Below are 18623 nucleotides of genomic sequence, written 5' to 3' on the forward strand. Positions count from 1 at the left end.
CCGCCCCACGGCCCGCCCCGGCCCCACGGCCCGCCCCACGGCCGGCCCCACGGCCCGCCCCCGCCCCACGGCCCGGCCCGGCCCCACGGCCCGCCCCACGGCCCGCCCCGGCCCCACGGCCCGGCCCACGGCCCGCCCCGGCCCCACGGCCCGCCCCGGCCCCACGGCCCGCCCCACGGCCCGCCCCACGGCCCGGCCCGCCCCGGCCCCACGGCCCCACGGCCCGCCCCGGCCCGCCCCGGCCCGCCCCAGCCTGTCCGCAGCGCCCGCCCCACCGCGCCCGCCCCACCCGCAGCTCTCGCCCCGCCCCGCCCCGCACCGCCCGCCCCGCCCCGCACCGCCCCGCCCCGCCCCGCACCGCCCCGCACCGCCCCGCCCCGCCCCGCACCGCCCCGCCCCGCCCCGCACCGCCCCGCACCGCACCGCCCCGCCCCGCCCCGCACCGCCCCGCACCGCCCCGCCCCGCCCCGCACCGCACCGCCCCGCCCCGCACCGCCCCGCACCGCCCCGCCCCGCACCGCCCCGCCCCGCCCCGCACCGCACCGCCCCGCCCCGCACCGCCCCGCCCCGCCCCGCACCGCACCGCCCCGCACCGCTCCGCCCCGCCCCGCCCCGCCCCGCCCCGCACCGCACCGCCCCGCCCCGCACCGCACCGCCCCGCTCCGCACCGCCCCGCCCCGCACCGCTCCGCACCGCCCCGCACCGCCCCGCACCGCCCCGCACCGCTCCGCACCGCCCCGCACCGCACCGCACCGCCCCGCCCCGCACCGCTCCGCACCGCCCCGCCCCGCCCCGCACCGCTCCGCTCCGCTCCGCACCTCCCCGCCCCGCCCTGCACCGCACCGCACCGCTCCGCACCGCCTTCCATTGCCCCCGCCGCCCTGCGCCGCTCTCTCCACCGGGAGCCCGGGCTGAGTGTTATCGACCTTCGACAGCGAGAAGGTGAAGGCCATAAGTGCGATCCGAGGGTTGGAGCACTTTCCCTGTAAGCAAAAGCAGAGGGAGTTGGGGCTGCTCAGCCTGAAGAGAAGTCTTCGCGAAGACCTCATAGTACCTTTTAGTGCCTCAAGGCGGCCGTAGGAAAGATGGGGAGGGACTTTTAACAACGGCATGTAGTGATATGACATGGGGGGAATGGCTTTGAACTGAAAGAGGATGGGTTTAGATTGGGTATTAGGAAGAAGTTCTCCATTGTGAGGGTGTTGAGACACTGGAACGGGTTGCCTAGAAAAGTTGTGGATGTCCCATCTCTGGCAGTGTTCAAGGCCAGCCTGGAGAGGGCTTCTGAACAACTTTGTCTAGGGAAAAATGTCCTTCCCCACAGCAGGGTCATTGGAAATAGGTGCTCTTCAAGGTTTCTTACAAGCTAAACTGTTTGGTGGTCCTATGTCAGCTGGTTTTCTAACTATTGTGATACCCACTGGTGTGCTGTTAAGGGGTTCTCCAGATGTCCCTAGATCTCAATCTCACTAGCAATGGAGGAGGGAAAACGGCAACATGGCTTCTTGGTGCTGCTTTGGAATTGTGGCAACTAAGTATCACCCAAGGCAACACCAGGAAAGTGTAAAGATTTATTTTTTTAAAAATAAAACACAACCAGTCAGCTTTGGCTCACTGCTTTAGGGAACACTCCCACCCCCAAAAATGCACCACTCCTCTCTTAGAGGATATTCAGGATGACAGTAACCATCCCCAGTGACTCCCCTCTAGAGAAGTATGGGGCACAAAGAAAGGTAACCAGGATTTTTTAGTGTGTAAACAGGTGCTCCATTTTAGTTGATATATCACTTAAGTCCATGGAAGTCTAGAAATAACAGCTTTTTGAGATGGTTAGCATAGAGATGGATGATTGCTTAAGTCAAAAGACTGCATAAACAAGGAGTAGGGAGAGGATATGAAGGCAACTTGAAGAAAACAGGCAAACTCTGATGATGTACAGAAATGCACAAGATGAAAGGTCTGTGAGCTAACACTGTGAAATGAATACATGGCCAATGTCAATGCAGAGATGCATAAGGAATCTCTGAGTTGGAGGACAGCAACAAGCTCAAACCTCAAACCTGAAGTTTGTGATAACAAGAGGCAGAACCAGCACAGAAAGCTTGTTAAAAGTGTGGAAACATTATAAAAGGCTGACAAATAGATGGTGGGATGTGGAAAACATAGCTTGTAGCAGAGATCTCACAGAAGCTTCATAACTTCATTGATTAGGGTGGGGAGTACAAAGAGGATCTTGTCCTTTAGGATTTGCTTCATGCTTCTATTGGAATTGTTAGGATTATGACAGATGATGAAATCCCTGGGCTTTTGAAAGAGCGTCTTAATAAGATTATTGGGTTTGGCCAAAAGGGATATGTCAAAATATGATAAACCATTGAGCAATACTGTATGTCTCACCGAGGATGGGAAAACCAGCATAACAAAATTTTATCATTCCCTTTTCGCTTCAGTATTCAGAAGTTAGAACCATTTTTTATTTCTTGGTTCACCACTTTTTTTTTTTTTTTTTTTTTTTTTTTTTTTTTTTTCCCTAAAAGATTGGGCAAGAAAAACCACAAATATACCTTAGGAACCACCATATCCCTGCCCAGGCAGAGTCCTTGGGAGCCTCAAGGGTAGTAAGTCTTGACTTTTTCCAGAGGGATGTGGTTTAGCCAGCAACTAATATTCCTCCCGTGTTGCAAAATCTGTTTTGCCATGCCTGATAGGGCTGCCTTGGCTGAAAAAAAATGTGACACTGGGGTGCATAGCAATAAGAAGTAGGTTACCTATAGGTTTCAAAAATATGCAGCTGTTGTCATTCATGAAAAAAAGAAAACCAAGCCAAAAAACAATAACCAGATGCTAACTAACAGCTCTAACACATTTGATGCCAACAGTGTTAGCATCAACAGCTTTTCCATCTTTGGAGCCAATACATTAAGTCCTTGCTTTCCATGCATTTTAGGAGCAAAGGCAATTTGAACCAGTAGGCAAGTCTGTGAGGGCTGTGACAGGACAGAAATAATGGTTGACCTGTTCAGGGCAGGTAAATCATTAACATGCATCAGGAAAAAGGCAGCATAAAGGAGACAGCTGTGCCCTACACAAAGAAAACTGAGACACAGAGCAAGTCAGAGACATTTACATTGTAAAAGAGGGAGATAGCAGCTGACAGGTTTTCTCAGTTCTTAGCATGTTAGAGCTGCACATGATATTTACTGTAAATTTAAGTAATCTTTTAAGTTCTCTACATGCCCCATCCAAGAATGGGACAGGAGATAAACATAGACACCGGAGATGGCCCAATGGACTTTACAAGATGCTAAAGACTTAACTACTAGTGTATAATGGATGAAGAACTGTGCTTGCCGTGAATAGTGATAGTCAGTGCTTTACCTTATTTTTTTTACCTTACTAGAATGCAAGTAGCCAATATGTTTAAGAGTCTTTTAGAGATAAGTGCTCTCTAGAGCTGTATTTGAAGCCTTGAACAGCTCATTAGCAGGAGAATCACATGAACCACTCTCTAGTCCAGCAACAGTGTTAGGTGCTTTTACTGACACAGTACAAGGTAGTCATACCAAGAACACCAACAGGTATCTGCACACCAATCTTGAAGAGATGCCAGGGTAACCCAGATTTTGTTTGCAAGCTTTACTCTTCTGGAGAACACCTGGTTTGCCTGTACTTGCACTAGTGTTCTGAGTCACAACTGCCAAACCTGTCCGAGGAAGGTTCTGCTGCAAGTGGCCAGTCTCCCACAGCTGTCACAGCAGTGTGTTGGGCAGCTGGATTGACAAAAGAAGGGCCCTCTATGCCCCTTCTCATTTTCCCATTGGAGTTACTTTCAGAGTTTTCTTACTGATTGTTGCAGAAAATACTGCTTCTTCTAATCCTCTGAGCCAGAACAGTGCCTTTCATTTAGCTGAGGCTTTCTGGTAATTTTTCTGCCTAGGTCTCTTCCAGAACACTATGGACCACCCCTGGTGTAATGCTGGCAGTGACTTTCCAGAAGCAGTTTCCACACCACAAAGGAATTCTTCCTCAGACATGTATCATCAACTTTTCTATGGGACAAGGTGAGAACATGACTCAGTCCTGCTCATATCTCTCTGGATGAGCTGAGGGAGGTTTCCCCCTCTGTCTGGGGACACAGACTGCAGGTGAGTGTACAGAAGTGAGTAGTCACTGCTGGGTTTGCGTGTCTTCTTGACACCACAAACACGCCACAGTGTATTCAGCTATTGTCAAGTCAGCCTGTTTCAATAGCTGTGTGTTGACCTACATGTTGGGTTCCAGTTTTGGCATTTGAACAATAGTGAATTTGATGAACTCTTGCAAATATGACCAAGCTATTCAGAAGAGAACTTTCCATGTAAACCCAACTATCTCAAGTAACAATATTAAAACCATTAGGTCCATAGAAAGTTGTTCTGCCTCTGAGACTGATGCTGGGCAGGAGTTAAGGAAGAAGGGGCCAAAAAGGTAGGGTGAATAATGACTATTGCACAAGTATAAGAAATAATCTTAAGTATATGAAAAATGTCATTAAAGGGGATGTTTAACAGAAGCAGTGTCATGGTGTCATACATATATAATATACATATGTAATATATATATCCTACTATATATGTATAATTTAAGCTTTCTGCGTAATGAATATAGTAAACACATGTAGAATATACTGTATATACAAATAAACTGTATATATGTATATGTATGTAGTATTATATTATATTATATTATATTATATTATATTATATTATATTATAATTACATTATATTCTATTATATTATAATTACATTATATTCTATTACATTACATTACATTATTATATTTCTATACATATATGTATATAATATACATATGTAATATAAATATTCTACTATATATGTATAATTTAAACTTTCTGCATAGTGTAGATAGTAAACTCATGTAGAATATACTGTGTATACAAATAAACTTATAATGCATACACACATATATAATGCACTTTACTATATACACACTGAGCTTCTCAAATGAAAACTGGTAGTGACTCATCTCCTCAGAGTGTATTGCTTGAATGCAGGCTGATTGCAACTCAGTCTATACCAGGAAGGAAAATTAAATCACCCACAAAAAGTGCATTGCAGTCAGCCAAAGAAGTCTGAGTAAACATAGTGAGAAAACCAAAGTACACCTGGCCAGCCTGTTTCCAAAAATCATAACCTTGCATCGGCAGATTTTTCATTTTAATCTGCCCCATGTCTGAAAAATGTATATGGAAAGAAGAGCTGGACAGTGGCTGTTCTGGAGCCTACATCTTACAGCTTTTCACAGCTGAGAATTCTAATTTGGATGCTATCTACCATTTTAAATCTTTCATAAGTCAAATTCTACCTGTATGTGTTACTGATGTGATGGAAGCTAAAGTATTATCCTGCAGGAACTCACACAGACAAAGCTAAAGGAAGCAGCAGTCTTTTTAGGATTCCAGAGGGCTATAGAACTTTTTGCTGCTCCTGGGCCAGAACAGCATGCTGTATTCACAGCCTTTTCCATCAGCTGGGTCCATAAACATGTCTGGAAACACAGGCTCTTTTTAGAAAGTAGGAACTCCATGACCCCAAAAGGATTCTAACATGTATCATTAAAAAAAACAAACAAACAAACAAAACAAAACAAAACAAAACAAAACAAAACAAAAAATAATCAACAAGGATTTTACCTGATTAAAAGTGATTTCAGAAACAAGCAAGTTAATGAAGCAAGAAAAGATAAACCAATATAGCCTATGGAAACTCTTTGGTGCTAATGAAGATTTGGCTGTCTGCATCATCTCCACATGCCCTGTGCTGCACAATATCTGCAAGGGTAAGAACAAATAAGATCTTTGGTGTAGGCTTGAGTATCTGCTGGTTTGCACTTTGAACCTGAAGGAGACAGTCTCTTTATCCAAGCAGCATGTGGTGATACAGATGTATAAATATGCTAGTTCTTCACTATTGAATCATCATACTCTAGAAGCTCATAGGCTGCCATGTTCCTTGACTGGAGGGACAGGGATGCTGTTAAACAGTTCTCTCTCTGCTATGTTCAGTGTCCATGCAAAAGCTTCAACTAATTTTGCCAGACTGCAGACATTTTGCTGTGAGAATGCATTACAAAGATGGTACACCTGGGTGAAGGAATGAGAACTGACCTTCAAATCAAAGCCCTTGAGTTATTTTGTTTGTTTCATACTCAGACCAGCAAGGCTCAGGACATAATTTGTAAGGCAACTGAGTGTCACAGTGAGAAAGAGAAATCTAAAAAATTTCTGAGGAAGCTCACCTCTCCCTGTTCCAAAACCAACCATCTACTTTTTTCTCCTGTCCTTTCTCGTATTTCTTATGCCAGCATCCACAAAGACTCCCATTAACAGCCACTAAATTGCATAACTTTCCTAACAGTGAAACAGTTTTTCTACCCTATCTCTGCCAATCTCTGAGATATGAAGAAAAATGAAAGACTAGAAAAGGGAACTTTATGATTAATTATAACAAATATATTAATATATAATAATGTATAATATATAAAATAATATATAATATATATTATATAATATATAATAATATAATTAATAATAATAATATAACAATATATAAAAATACGCCTTGAAAGATAGGACATTACTCAAGGAATACAAAAGTACAGTAAAATTATACCAAGAAGTTACTTCCTAAAATTGATTCTTGATCATATTACATGCACCTAACAATACATTGTTGAAACATAATCCTTTAATGGATTTTCATTTATTTATTTTTATAAAAACATCCTGCAGATGGGATTGGGAAGAAAAGCAGGAAAATAAAAGTAAAGAAATGTATAATCAAGGGAAAGAGGTACTCAACACATTTCTGGGAATATATTACAATTGTGCCTGCTTGGAGTCCCTGTCTGATTTTAAACAAATAAGGTTGTTTTTGTTCCAATTCTTCCCGTGACAGTTATGTCACCTGTGCTTGGTAAACAGGCCAGAGATTAAGAAGTTACTTTGAAAATGAAGATATAGCTACTAATGGTCAATACAAGGTAAACCATGGGAAAATAGTTGTGAGACAGACATGCTGTTTGAGACACTCAGGAAAGGAGCCATAGGCAAGATATGTTTCAAGTGGATTAAAATAAGTACTGACACTTTCTAAATTATGGTTCCAATAAATTTAGAAGCAACTAGTTTATCTAATGTAAGAACTTGCTAATTTAGTTTAATTTTTGGAGAAAATGCTAAGAAGAATAGGCTGGGAATTGCAACAGATCTTTAATTGTGTGGCATGTAGTTTGTACTGTCTTGTCATAGCTGCATTCCACACACAAACAGGTTGGTATTGAAACTGAGCATCTTCATTGGCAACATGCCTGTCGGACAATTCCTGAAAAAGAAATTGCATAAGATAATTACTAATCAATCAAACAGGAATCTTGTTATATTTCATAGTTAATGACACCTCTGTGGTGACCCATATGTGTAAGACTAGCACAGGTCAGGCATTTTAAAATAGGCTTTTGAAATGAAGCGGAAAAAATAAACAACAAAGCAAAACCAACAAAGTAAAGCCAACAAAACAGCTCCAACTAAAACAAAACAAAAAATGCGCCCAAACAAACAAGAAAAGAAATCTCCAGTCATGTATTTGTTTTTCTAGCAGTGCTGCAAAAGGCATAATGGATATCTTTTCTTATGATGCAGAAATGTGGACACCCAATGGCTTTCCTTTATGAAAGTATGCATTGTGCAAGCCTGCAGTTACATCCACAACTTATTAAGAGTCACAAACATTTAAAAAGTCACCATCTTTCAGTGCACGTTCAGGTGTGCTGCAAAGTAGCAGTAGCACTCATGAAGAAAATGCTGGAGGAGTCATAGATCTGTTTTAGTCTGGAGAGTGAGAGAGCACCAAATGCCACCCTCAGTGGGCAGGGCATTCATGTTTCTCTTTGGACTGAGGAAGACACTGATCAGAACAGTTAGACAAACTGCCTGGTAAGATCTTATAAGGACTTACCTGAAGCATCTTAGAGAGATCTGGTGCTAGGACAAGTTACAGTTTTCAGTCCCTTCAAATAATGAGCTGAAGCTGTGCAGGGAAAACAGCAAATACAGAAAATGCGTACAACAAAACTCTGGCTGGAGAAGAAAAGATTTCACCTCACACTGTTGTTACCCAAACAAAAACTCTTTCATGCTCTATTCTGCCCATGGTCTTCTCCTTCCTCTTTGGCACCGAGGTCATGCCATAGAAGTAGGCATCAAGTATGTCCTTTCTTGTGTCTTCTCTCTTTAGTGCCTTTTGGACATTCTCCAAAGGGTAACAGAGAGTTTTAAGACCTCAACAAAACAAAGGGAAAATAAAACCACATGCTCAAATATCTAAGATATACTCAACATTCACGCTACATAAAACTATCTCTAGCCTTCTTCAAACAAAAGATTCTGATCCTGGCTACACACTCCTGACCAGCTAATGCAGCCATACATAGACCTCATTATCTTTTACTCCATGGGGTAGAAGACAATATTACAGAAACGTTTATTCCTACATTTGTTGTTTTATCCTGCTTTTCTTTAACCTTTACAATCAAATCTGATATTTTCATAAGAAAAAACTCATACACCACAATGCAGCCAGCACATCAACATATGCATTCCTATTGTGATTAAAGTACTCCTTCTAAAGGATATGCATTTACATATGCATGTCATAAGAGTTCATATAAACATATCTGAACTCCTTTTATTCTTCCCAGCTCAAGTGTCTGTAACCACAGCAACAATAAACCCAGAACTAAAGCCTTCCTCAAGGACTAAGTAAACTCTTTTCAGTCTGACTAGCCTGACATAGCTGAACTGTACTTAATAAGCACCATGTCAGGAAGAGAGGTAACAAGAAAGGAGCTGGCCCCATAAGGTTATCAAACAGTTGCCTGTGCTGTGCCTGTTGCCTGTGTTATTTGTCTGTGCATCAATCCACTTTGGGGATTTTACTGGCCTGACTTTATTATCAGCTCAAGAAAAAACCCTGTATACCCCTTTGCAGGCCAACAGATTCATTTACATTGCCATTATTATCCTTGATCTTCAAGACACCCATGAGAATATCTTTTAAGGAGACACTACTAACAGGCAGAGTTGTGACATGCTTGCAGAGATGGGCTAAGTAGTCTGTTTTTATTACAAAGTGCTTGAAGTTCCTTTACTCCATTCCATTCACCATAAATGGCACTTGAAACATTTCTGTTTAAATGAGGGAAGCAGAGTTTCAAACAGTGAGCATCTAGGCTTAAATATATCAATAGGTACATGCCCAGAAAAAGACATTCTGGAGCCTAAATTCAGTACTGAAGAAAGAAAACCAACCAAACTAGTGAAACATACAGTCTCAGAAACCAAATGGTTTCTTCCAAAAAAAAAAAAAAAAAAAATAAAAAAAGACCACTATATTCTAGCTAAGCAATTCTACTTGTCAGCAAGAGACTTAAAATAGACTTAAAATGCATGAGGGCATATTTTTGTTACAGGATATATCTCAGGCCTATATTGATGCTAAGAACCTTTTCCCAGGCAGACTTCTGACATTTTTCACAGTTGCCTCTGGGGACATGTTAAGCACCTGCACAAGGCACCATTATGCTTTAAATAAATAAACAAACAAATGAATAAATAAATAAATAATGTCTTAAATAAATAAATACAGTACTACAGCTTCAGTGTAGTGCTGTATTTATTGCTCTCCTCCTACTCCTTCTTTACTATGGTTAAATAGAGCTACAGTAAAATGTGAAAGTGGGAATGTGGCTTCATATCAAATGGCAGAGAATTATTTCATTTTTAGCTGTGGGTGGGAGCTGAGAAAAAAGATCATAGAGTGGCTTGGGTTTGAAGAGACCATAAAGATCATCTAGCTCCAACCCCCCTGTCATGTGCAGGACACTTCCCACTAGACAAGGTTTCTCAGCTCCAACATGGCTTTGACACTACCAGGGATGGGGCATCCACAACTCCTCTGGGCAACCTGTTCCAGTACCTCAGCAACCTCACAGCAAAGAATTTTTTCTGGAGAAGTCCTTTTAAGGGTGCTTGTTTTCATACCTCCACCCACTTTGACATGCCTTTACACCCATTCTAGAGTAAGCCACAGGCAAAGCAATGGGCTACAAGAACACTTCAAACAGAGACTGGCTGAGCATAATGCAACTGTTTGCAATTGAATCTTATTTTAAAATCTCAACATTTCCAAGAAAGCTGCACTTCCTTGATTGTTATCTCTGCATCAGTCTAGGGACTGTTATGGAATAATACACAGTCTGATGTTTTCCATATGGAGACATTTTGGGGGCTAAATCTTCAGGGAAGTTTGCAAGTCCTACATTCATAGACCAGTTCTACACCTTGAGGTACTATTTTCTCTGTGCATGTGACACCCACAAACTCAAAAATTATGATTTCTAGACAGCGCATAGGAAAAAATCAGTACTTCTAGAAGTTAAATATTTCTCTTAAACTGGATAGCAGAAAACTAATAACTGATGCTACTTGTAATTTCTGTGATTCTGACATGGCTTCTCAGGTATTTCTAAAGAATATTTTGAAGCCTCCTCTTTAATCTTTTCCCTTCCTGACAACTCTTGTTTCATAGAGAGACTTACTACAGTTGAGGTATTATATTTATTACATTTGTTGTGCTCACCTTTTCTATTGAGAGATGCAGTAAGAGAACAAAATGGAAATTCTATACTTAGGTCAAGATTTTCGGAGACATTTTACGTTCTTGAATGCAGCTGAAATGCTTCTTGGTAGATATAATATAAGGACTATTGCTTACTGTTGCTTTCTAGTCACTCTTTCCATTCTTAAGGCAGCTTGTCTCTTTGTCAGATACTTAAGATGAGGAGAAGAAGTTACCTTCAAGCACTTTTGGTTTTTTCTGGTGGCAATACTTTGATATATGAAGCCGTACAAGAATTAATGACCTTTGTCAGGAAATGACCGCTAATCTTCTGGTCTAAGATTCTTCAAATTGCAGAGAATACTGAAGGAAGTTATCCTTACATATAGAAGTTAATGTTACAACAACCACAGCAACAAAAAAAAAAGTTAAAAATACATAAATGAGAAAAACCAAGGACACTTCCTTTCTCCCACTCTTTTTGATTATCAGTTGGGTTACTTCTTGTTCTTAGATATCTGGTCTTTGTCTTTGCTAGGGGATTCAGAAGCTTCCAGACACAAATAATTAAATCTAAATTATGAAATTATTTCTACCATTATTTTATTATGACATATAAATAAATATTTTGATATCACTAAAAGAGGACTATGCAAAATGCCAAGTGGATACTTCTCAATGACATTGGAAATTGCATTTCATCAAATTGTATACAGGAAATGTCAAAATATCTGTTAATCCTGTAAATTCAGAAAAAGTTGTAAAGTTTTGAAAATCTGAACCACATTTGGCCTCCAAATTCAACATGTGTGGATACCTTTTAAAAAATGCCAGGACATTGAGTTTTCTTGTGTAAAGTAATACTGTGTGATCTAAAATACTAATTCCAAAGCTTTGTTTTTCCAGCTGTACATATATATCATTGTATAGCGTTTGTGTGTCCAGGTTCTGGTAGCAGGAGTGGCTCCTAGGAGAAGCTGCAAGAAGCTTCCCACGTCAGACAGATCCAATCCTAGTTGGCTCCAGGATGGATCCACTGCTGGCCACGGCCAGATCAAGAAGGAACAGGAAGTTATTGCACAGGTGTTAATGCACTCAGAGAAGAGCAGAGTGAGAATAGGAGAGAGGAACAGCTCCACAGACGCCGAGGTCAGTGCAGGAGCTGCGTCAGGCACCAGAGCTGAGGTTCCACTGCAGCCTGTGGTGCAGACCATGGTGAGGCAGCTGTCGCCCTGCAGCCTGTGGAGGTCCCTGGGGATGCAGAGATCCATCTGCAGCCCCTGAGGACACCCACACTGGAGCAGATGGATGCCTGAGAGGAGACTGTGACCCTGTGGGAGGCCTGTGCTGGAGCAGGTGCTGGCAGGGACCTGCCCACCCATGGAGAGAGAAGCCCATGTTGGAGCAGGTTTCCTGGTAGGACTTGTGACCCTGTGGGGAACCCACACTGCAGCAGGCTTTTCTTGAAGGACTGCACCCTATGGAAAGGGACCCACACTGGAGCAGATTGTGAAGAACTGTAGCCTGTGGGAAAAACTCATAATGGAGAAATATCTCCCATGGAGGACACCCCATGGTGGAGCAGGAGAGGGTCTCTTTTCTCTGAGCAATGACAGGAACAACATGTGATGAATTGAATATAACTCCAATTCCCTGTCTCCCTGCATTATTATGGGGAAGGAGACAGAGCTGGGAAGAAGGGAGGAGTAAGGGAAGGTGGTTTTAATTTTCTCATTATAGAGATTTGATGCTTTTAGTAATTCATTTAATTAATATCTCCAAGTTCTATCTGTTTTGTAACCTGTAAGTGATCCCTTCCCCTGAGCCTTTTATTTTCTCTCCCCTGTTCAGTTGTGGAGGCTAGTGACAGAGCAGTTTTGGTGAGCACCTGACATTGAGCAGGGTCAACCAACTCCCAGCTACTAAAAAGCTCTTTTTATGTCCCCTACCTGGCCCTGATTTGCTGTATTCATCCCTTTCCCTCTGTGCACAGGCACTCATGCAACCCTTTTCTGTTCCACTCTGAAAGTGCCCAAGCCACTCTCAGAAAACTCAGTAGAAAACTTAATTACAATCAAAATCACCAATAGACTGTGCCACTGAAAGACAGGTCCTATACCCGTTCATGTTTAGGGGCATTTGCAGCTCCCGACATTATGTGGCACACATTAGCCTGCTTTCGTGCCTTCAGGTCAATCTGGTAAGTGTGAACAAGCTATAGAAGCATTACAACAGAGGAGTTTCTCAATGTGGCAGGATGGAGTCAAATGTCAGGGAAGTGCTTGCATTTTCACAGATGCTTTACTGGTTAATCTTTAACAGCTAAAAGGTTTTTAGATTAGAGTTTCTAAGAAAACACCTGATTTTTTTCGAATAGGCTACAAAAAAAAGTGGAGGGGAGAATAAGTTCTCCTAAGAAAGGGAAATAGATAAAGGAGAAAAAAAAGAAAGAAGCAACCAGAGAAGATGTAGTGGAAGAGTTGCCCTACACATTCCTTTAATTATGCTGCATTTTATTTTTTTAGGAATCTACCAAGACATAAGAGGATTTTCATTCATGGAAGAGCAAAGAAGCAATCCAATTTTGCAGCAGAGCTTGTTTCTTGCCACGTGAGGAGAGGTGACACAAAGTAAATTTTAATAATTTTGAACTCTTATCACCCAGTTGCCAAGGACATGCCTGTAACCAACTGTATGTCTTTAACAGCCCTGAGAGGTTCAAAAACTGTAGGCAGGCAGAGATGGCAGAGCGGTAAACAGGGCTGGCTGTCCCTGATTTTGTCATCTCTGGTAATACCTTTGTCTTCTTGAATAGGTGACAGCTCTGTCTGGAATACCACTTGGTGGATTTGGAATAATACAGAGTAACTACTTACTGGCAGATTTCTGCAGAGTCTGATCAAGGAAATCTTCTATGGTTTGTGTAGCATGAGCTCAGATTTTATAAGATTTGGGATAACTCTTACTTTCCTCAAGACATTTTTGACAATAGCTTTTAATGAAGCCAGGTGTCTCTGTCAAGGCACTGTAAAGCAATGCTACTTAGATAACCCCTTTATTTCTTGGCTAATTATCCCATACAAATTTATAATAATTTATGATACAATTTATAATATTTATAATTTGTGAATGCAATAAAACACTTTTTTGCTTTCCTGTTAGTGTTAGATTAACGTTTTTATCCTTTATTAAATCATTCATTTGCTTAATGTACCTCTCCTAATAGTATTCAGTGGTATGCGAACTGAAGGGGTTAAAGCTTTAGGATAGCAGAAAGGGAGTGGATGATATGATCTTGCAAAAGAAGTGAGATCTAATATTTGTCAGGTATATTCAGTTGTCCATTTTCTGGGTTAACGCTGGCCTGGGACACCACAACAATGGGATGGTATGTGATGCTATTGAAAGCACAATGCAGAATCATCTGCAAAGTGGTAAAAATCTCAATTCTGCATGGAGCAGAGCTTGCAGCTTAGTACCATGTAATCTTCTGTCTTGGACATAGTTACAAGAGACAAGGCAATGAGAACATTTTAAGACAAATTAATTCTGTTTGGACTAGTGGAACTAGATTTGAATTTGACAAATTGGATTTGCATTTAAAAAATCCTGATGTGAAAGGCAGCAATATTAATTAGGGTAAAAAAAGAAAGATCATCTACAAGTGAACATAAAAAATAAAGCTGACAGTTTGTTTACATTGCAAAAATTATTATAAAACTGGGAAATACTTTAATATAGCAGTTAGTATTAGTAGTGATGATGATTTACAAAGACTTCTGTAATATCTCAGCTATACTTTTATTTAACTAAATCTCTTCAGATAAACTAGATCTCGATTTATATAATCACTTTTGTATATGACTGCAAGATTTTAAGAAGCTGCAGGTGACTGAGGAGAATAATGATAATTATAAGAAAATTTCAAAATGCCAAGTTTTCAAGACAACATTTTTGACTGACTTTAATGAATAAATGCTCCAGCTGTGGAAATGAATGAGCTGCTAGCTCCTAGAAAAATATTGTACTTGGTCCAAGTGAGTTAACAAGCAGCCACTGTGATTCTAGAAACTGCATGTATGTGTTAATACCGAGTTATAAAAAAGCTAATGAACTCTCCCTCCTATTTTCCTTACTCTGTTGTACATTTCTGCTCTAACACTGTCTCAGATCAAAGTTCTCATGTTCTTCTGCTCAAAACACTATTTGAATTAGCAAACCTCTGTATGCACACGTAACCAAACGGAAATTGAGAATAAAGGGGAGGACATACCTAAGGACTGCCCAGAGAGGTTGGGTGATACTTCAAACACAAACAGAACTACCAATTTTAAGACAAGCTTGATGAATTACATTGGATATTCGAAGGACTGAGGACTTTGGTGTACAGACAGGCGAGGATTATGTCCTGGCTTGGACAGCTGTGTGGGCATGGCTGTGTGTAGCAGAGAAAGGAGATGCAAATTAATAGAAAATATTATTAACAGCCTGCTGGGGAGAGAGGAGACATGAGCTAGGGACCATGAAGGACCTTGATTTAATTTACCCTAGATAAAGCAATGGAGATAGAGGGAAGATGGAGCAGTGTAAAAAACATTTCTTTCACAGCTCCCATGACCTGGTCCACATGGAGCAGGACTTTCATCTCCAGGTCTGGAAGATCAGGGCAACACAGAAGTGAGCACTAGCTGTGGTGATGCACCACTGTATTATGGAGGATTGTGCACACCCTGTGTACCTTGTGGCTTTTTCATATGTAAACTAGAGTGGCTCCTTTGTTTCTTGTATTTGCTCATTTTGTTCGGGGTAGAGTTAATTTTCCCCACAGTATCTGTCATGGAGCTATGTTTTGGATTTGCACTGGAAACAGTGTCAATAGCAAAGGGATGTTTTAGCTGTTGCTGAGCAGTGCTCACACAGTGTCAAGGCCTTTCCTGTTCCTCATTGTGTCCCATCAGCGAGGAGGCTGGGGGGACACAAGTAGCTGGGAGGGGACACAACCAGGACAGCTGTCCACAACTGACCACGGGATATTCCATACCATAACAGCATTATGCTCAGCATATAAAGCTGAAGGAAAGTGAAGGGTGGGGAAGGTCATTGGTCAAGGGTAATCAATTGTTTTTATTCAATTCAATTGTCTTTTTTTCTATCTCTTTGTATTTTGGTGGGTTTTTTAGTTGTTCTTTTGTTGTTGGGGTTTTTTTTGGTGTATGTTGTTTTTTTCTTTTTCTTTTTAATTACAATTTGAAATTACAATTGTAATTGTATTTTGTTTCAATTATTAAACTATTCTTATCTCAGCCCATGAATTTTCTTACTTTTATCCTTCCATTATCTGACCTCCGTCCATCCTTCAGGGTATGGGGGAGTGAGCAACCAGTAGTGTGGTGTTCAGTTGCTCTGAGATTAACTTATTTTTCTTGTGCCTGTCACACTTAGTGCTTGAGCAGTCTTGTGAATTACTACCTTTACACTCGTATAATTTTTCCTCTTTCTGGCAGGGAAAAAACTTTGCTAGCCCAGTTTTCAAGGCCACCAGAATATATAATCAACCTTCTTACTGATATGAGATGTACCAGTGAGCCTTCTTTCATGTTTAGGCCACACAAAGCAAGCCTCCTTAAAGTAGTGAAACCTACAGTCCAACACAGGGGAATTCTGCTAAGCAGCAATATAATTCTTATACTACAAGATTCAGCAATTATCATAGGTATCTACATTTAATACAACAGCTCATTGCTGAATGTTATTTAAATTACTTTGATATACTTCATTAGTCAACCTAAACTTCAATAGTTAACCAGAGTGGCAGAACAGGATGAAGCAGCTATTTCAAACATTCATTTAGGCCCTCAGGTATATTAGCTGTCTGCAAAACAATTAAGTGTTCTGGAAACTTACTTTATAAATAATGATGAATAGTATTCAGATGTCAAAGTTCCATGCAACTCTAAACTCGACTACTTTTTTTCTTGGGAAATAATTTGTGCACTACCCTGAGAACATGCAATACATTCCACGCACATGCCAAATGTGACCGTTTCCCACAGATGTGTAGGAGAACCGCTCAATTTAAGGCTCCTGTTGCAGTAGTGACAGTTCAAAACCCCTGAACAGCATCAGATTGTTTGCATACTTAGCTTAACTTCAAGTCTCATAGATCATAATGCATAATTCAGATACAAAAATATATTCTCTGGGCCATATATTCCACCTGAAAGAACTACTGATGGGGAAAATCTATGATTTTATTAAGTCCCAAAACATTCTTTTTTCCCATCTTTGCTAGCATGAGAATAATCCTCAGCTGATTTCCTGTGGTGTTACAGAACAGTGTGGGAGGTGATAGCAACAGTAATTAACTGTTGAGCAACACAAGACACTCCCTTCTAACTGCCACAAAACATGAGAACTTGATATTTTAACATACACCTACTCTCTGGTGTATCTTTTATCACAGCAAACACGGGGCCCCCAAACAGCCATGGTCATCGTGTCCTTTGACACAGTGTACCTACAGGAAATAGGAAAGAAGCCTATCAACAAAGCTCCATCCTTCCAGGTGAGCCAGTGCAGCGCCCCCCAGGCAGGCGGCTTGGTGCGTGGTGGGGCTGCTCACATCTGCTGAACTCAACAGCTTCGTGTCGCACTGCTGCCTGCAGAACAGACGTGCCCTAAGCCCGGCAGGATTAGTTTTTTTTTCTCTCTTGTCGCTCTGTTTTCTTCCCAGGGGTTTCTGTCCCTTTCTTATAATGGCAATGACATGTTAAAGATCCATCACACAGACCAAGATATATTTGTGTGCATGAAACTAATACAGTGCAGGCAGGCATTAATAACTATATTTCTTTCAGAGGCCATCCTGGACTACTAACACAGAAGATTAAGAACCAGCTTTAAATTCTATCTACAAATGGAACTGGCTGGGTACCAAATTTAAATTTAATCCTTGTCAGTGATCTCCAGCAAAATAATGATATATTTCTTAATTTATAATGAATATGTGTTTTGAGATAACTTTTCTAAAAATATGATTAAAATTTTTCTTAGAAGGTTTTAATAATTCTGTTGGGAGCTAAGACTTTTAGTTAGTGTAAAGTAATCTATTCAATAAATGCCTTGCAATTAGAAACAGTAGAAAGGGACAATACTCAGTATTTTCCAAATGTGAAGAGAACAGCAAAAAACTCTTTTAATAATCCCCTCTTCTCTGCCTCCGACATTAATCCATTTTATATTAAATAAAGGCATATACATATACTTTTGTTGCTGAATACATTACCCAGTTCTTGCTTAAACATGTTGCTTTAGATTACAAACATATGGCTGTAAAAATAACTGGTTGGACCGATTTAAACTGCTGATTATAATCTCCATTTTGGCGTGAGGAAATTTATTACAAAACCTGTTTAAGAGTGCAGATGTATCTCTGCCTCACAACTGTAAGAAAAGGGTGGATTTGCAATCTTCCCAGTGTACAGATCTTGGTGAGTGTTTGAAAGACTCCTTAGCACAAAACTAAAATGTGTCACAAAAAATATATTAGTTTTTTTCTAACTTAGTTGGAAGGCAAATGGTGATAAAATGAAAATTGGGAACAATGCTGTGCAATTAAAATATTCTTTCATGTGTAAATAAAATGCTTCTTTAATAGCCATAAATACTCTTTTTTAAGTCTTTTGGGCTCAATGGAATTTGGCAGGTCTGGGCGTGGTTAACGGTATGCTGGATGACATTGGTTAGTTGTCATCTGGGCAGAGCCTGTGGGCTGGTGGGTAAGGCTGACTACATACACAGACATGATTAGAAGGGATGAAGATGTAGAGAGTAGTTATGCACTTGCCTGAATTCCTGGCCACTCAGTCATCCCTTTATATCCTCCATTTCCATTATTTTTATAAAACAGACTAAAAGAAAACAAAAATGGTGGAGTATGGAAGAAG

General features: G+C 41.2%; 2 long non-coding RNA genes across 2 annotated transcripts; one reads left to right on the forward strand and one right to left on the reverse strand.

The window, feature by feature from the left end:
- The first annotated feature begins 828 nt into the window (after positions 1-828).
- On the forward strand, positions 829-13677 carry LOC144248315 (uncharacterized). The gene is made up of 4 exons (XR_013341695.2): positions 829-942; positions 3938-4061; positions 13203-13297; positions 13493-13677. It is a non-coding gene; the product is annotated as an uncharacterized LOC144248315 (long non-coding RNA).
- LOC110472622 (uncharacterized) lies at positions 7253-8157 on the reverse strand. Its single transcript, XR_002465741.4, has 2 exons — positions 8017-8157; positions 7253-7383 (listed from the first exon to the last, which is right to left on the reverse strand). It is a non-coding gene; the product is annotated as an uncharacterized LOC110472622 (long non-coding RNA).
- Positions 13678-18623: the final 4946 nt, after the last annotated feature.

The sequence above is a fragment of the Lonchura striata genome, chromosome Z, assembly GCF_050655825.1.
Source record: "Lonchura striata isolate lonStrDom1 chromosome Z, ASM5065582v1, whole genome shotgun sequence".
In the NCBI taxonomy this organism is placed as follows: domain Eukaryota; kingdom Metazoa; phylum Chordata; class Aves; order Passeriformes; family Estrildidae; genus Lonchura; species Lonchura striata.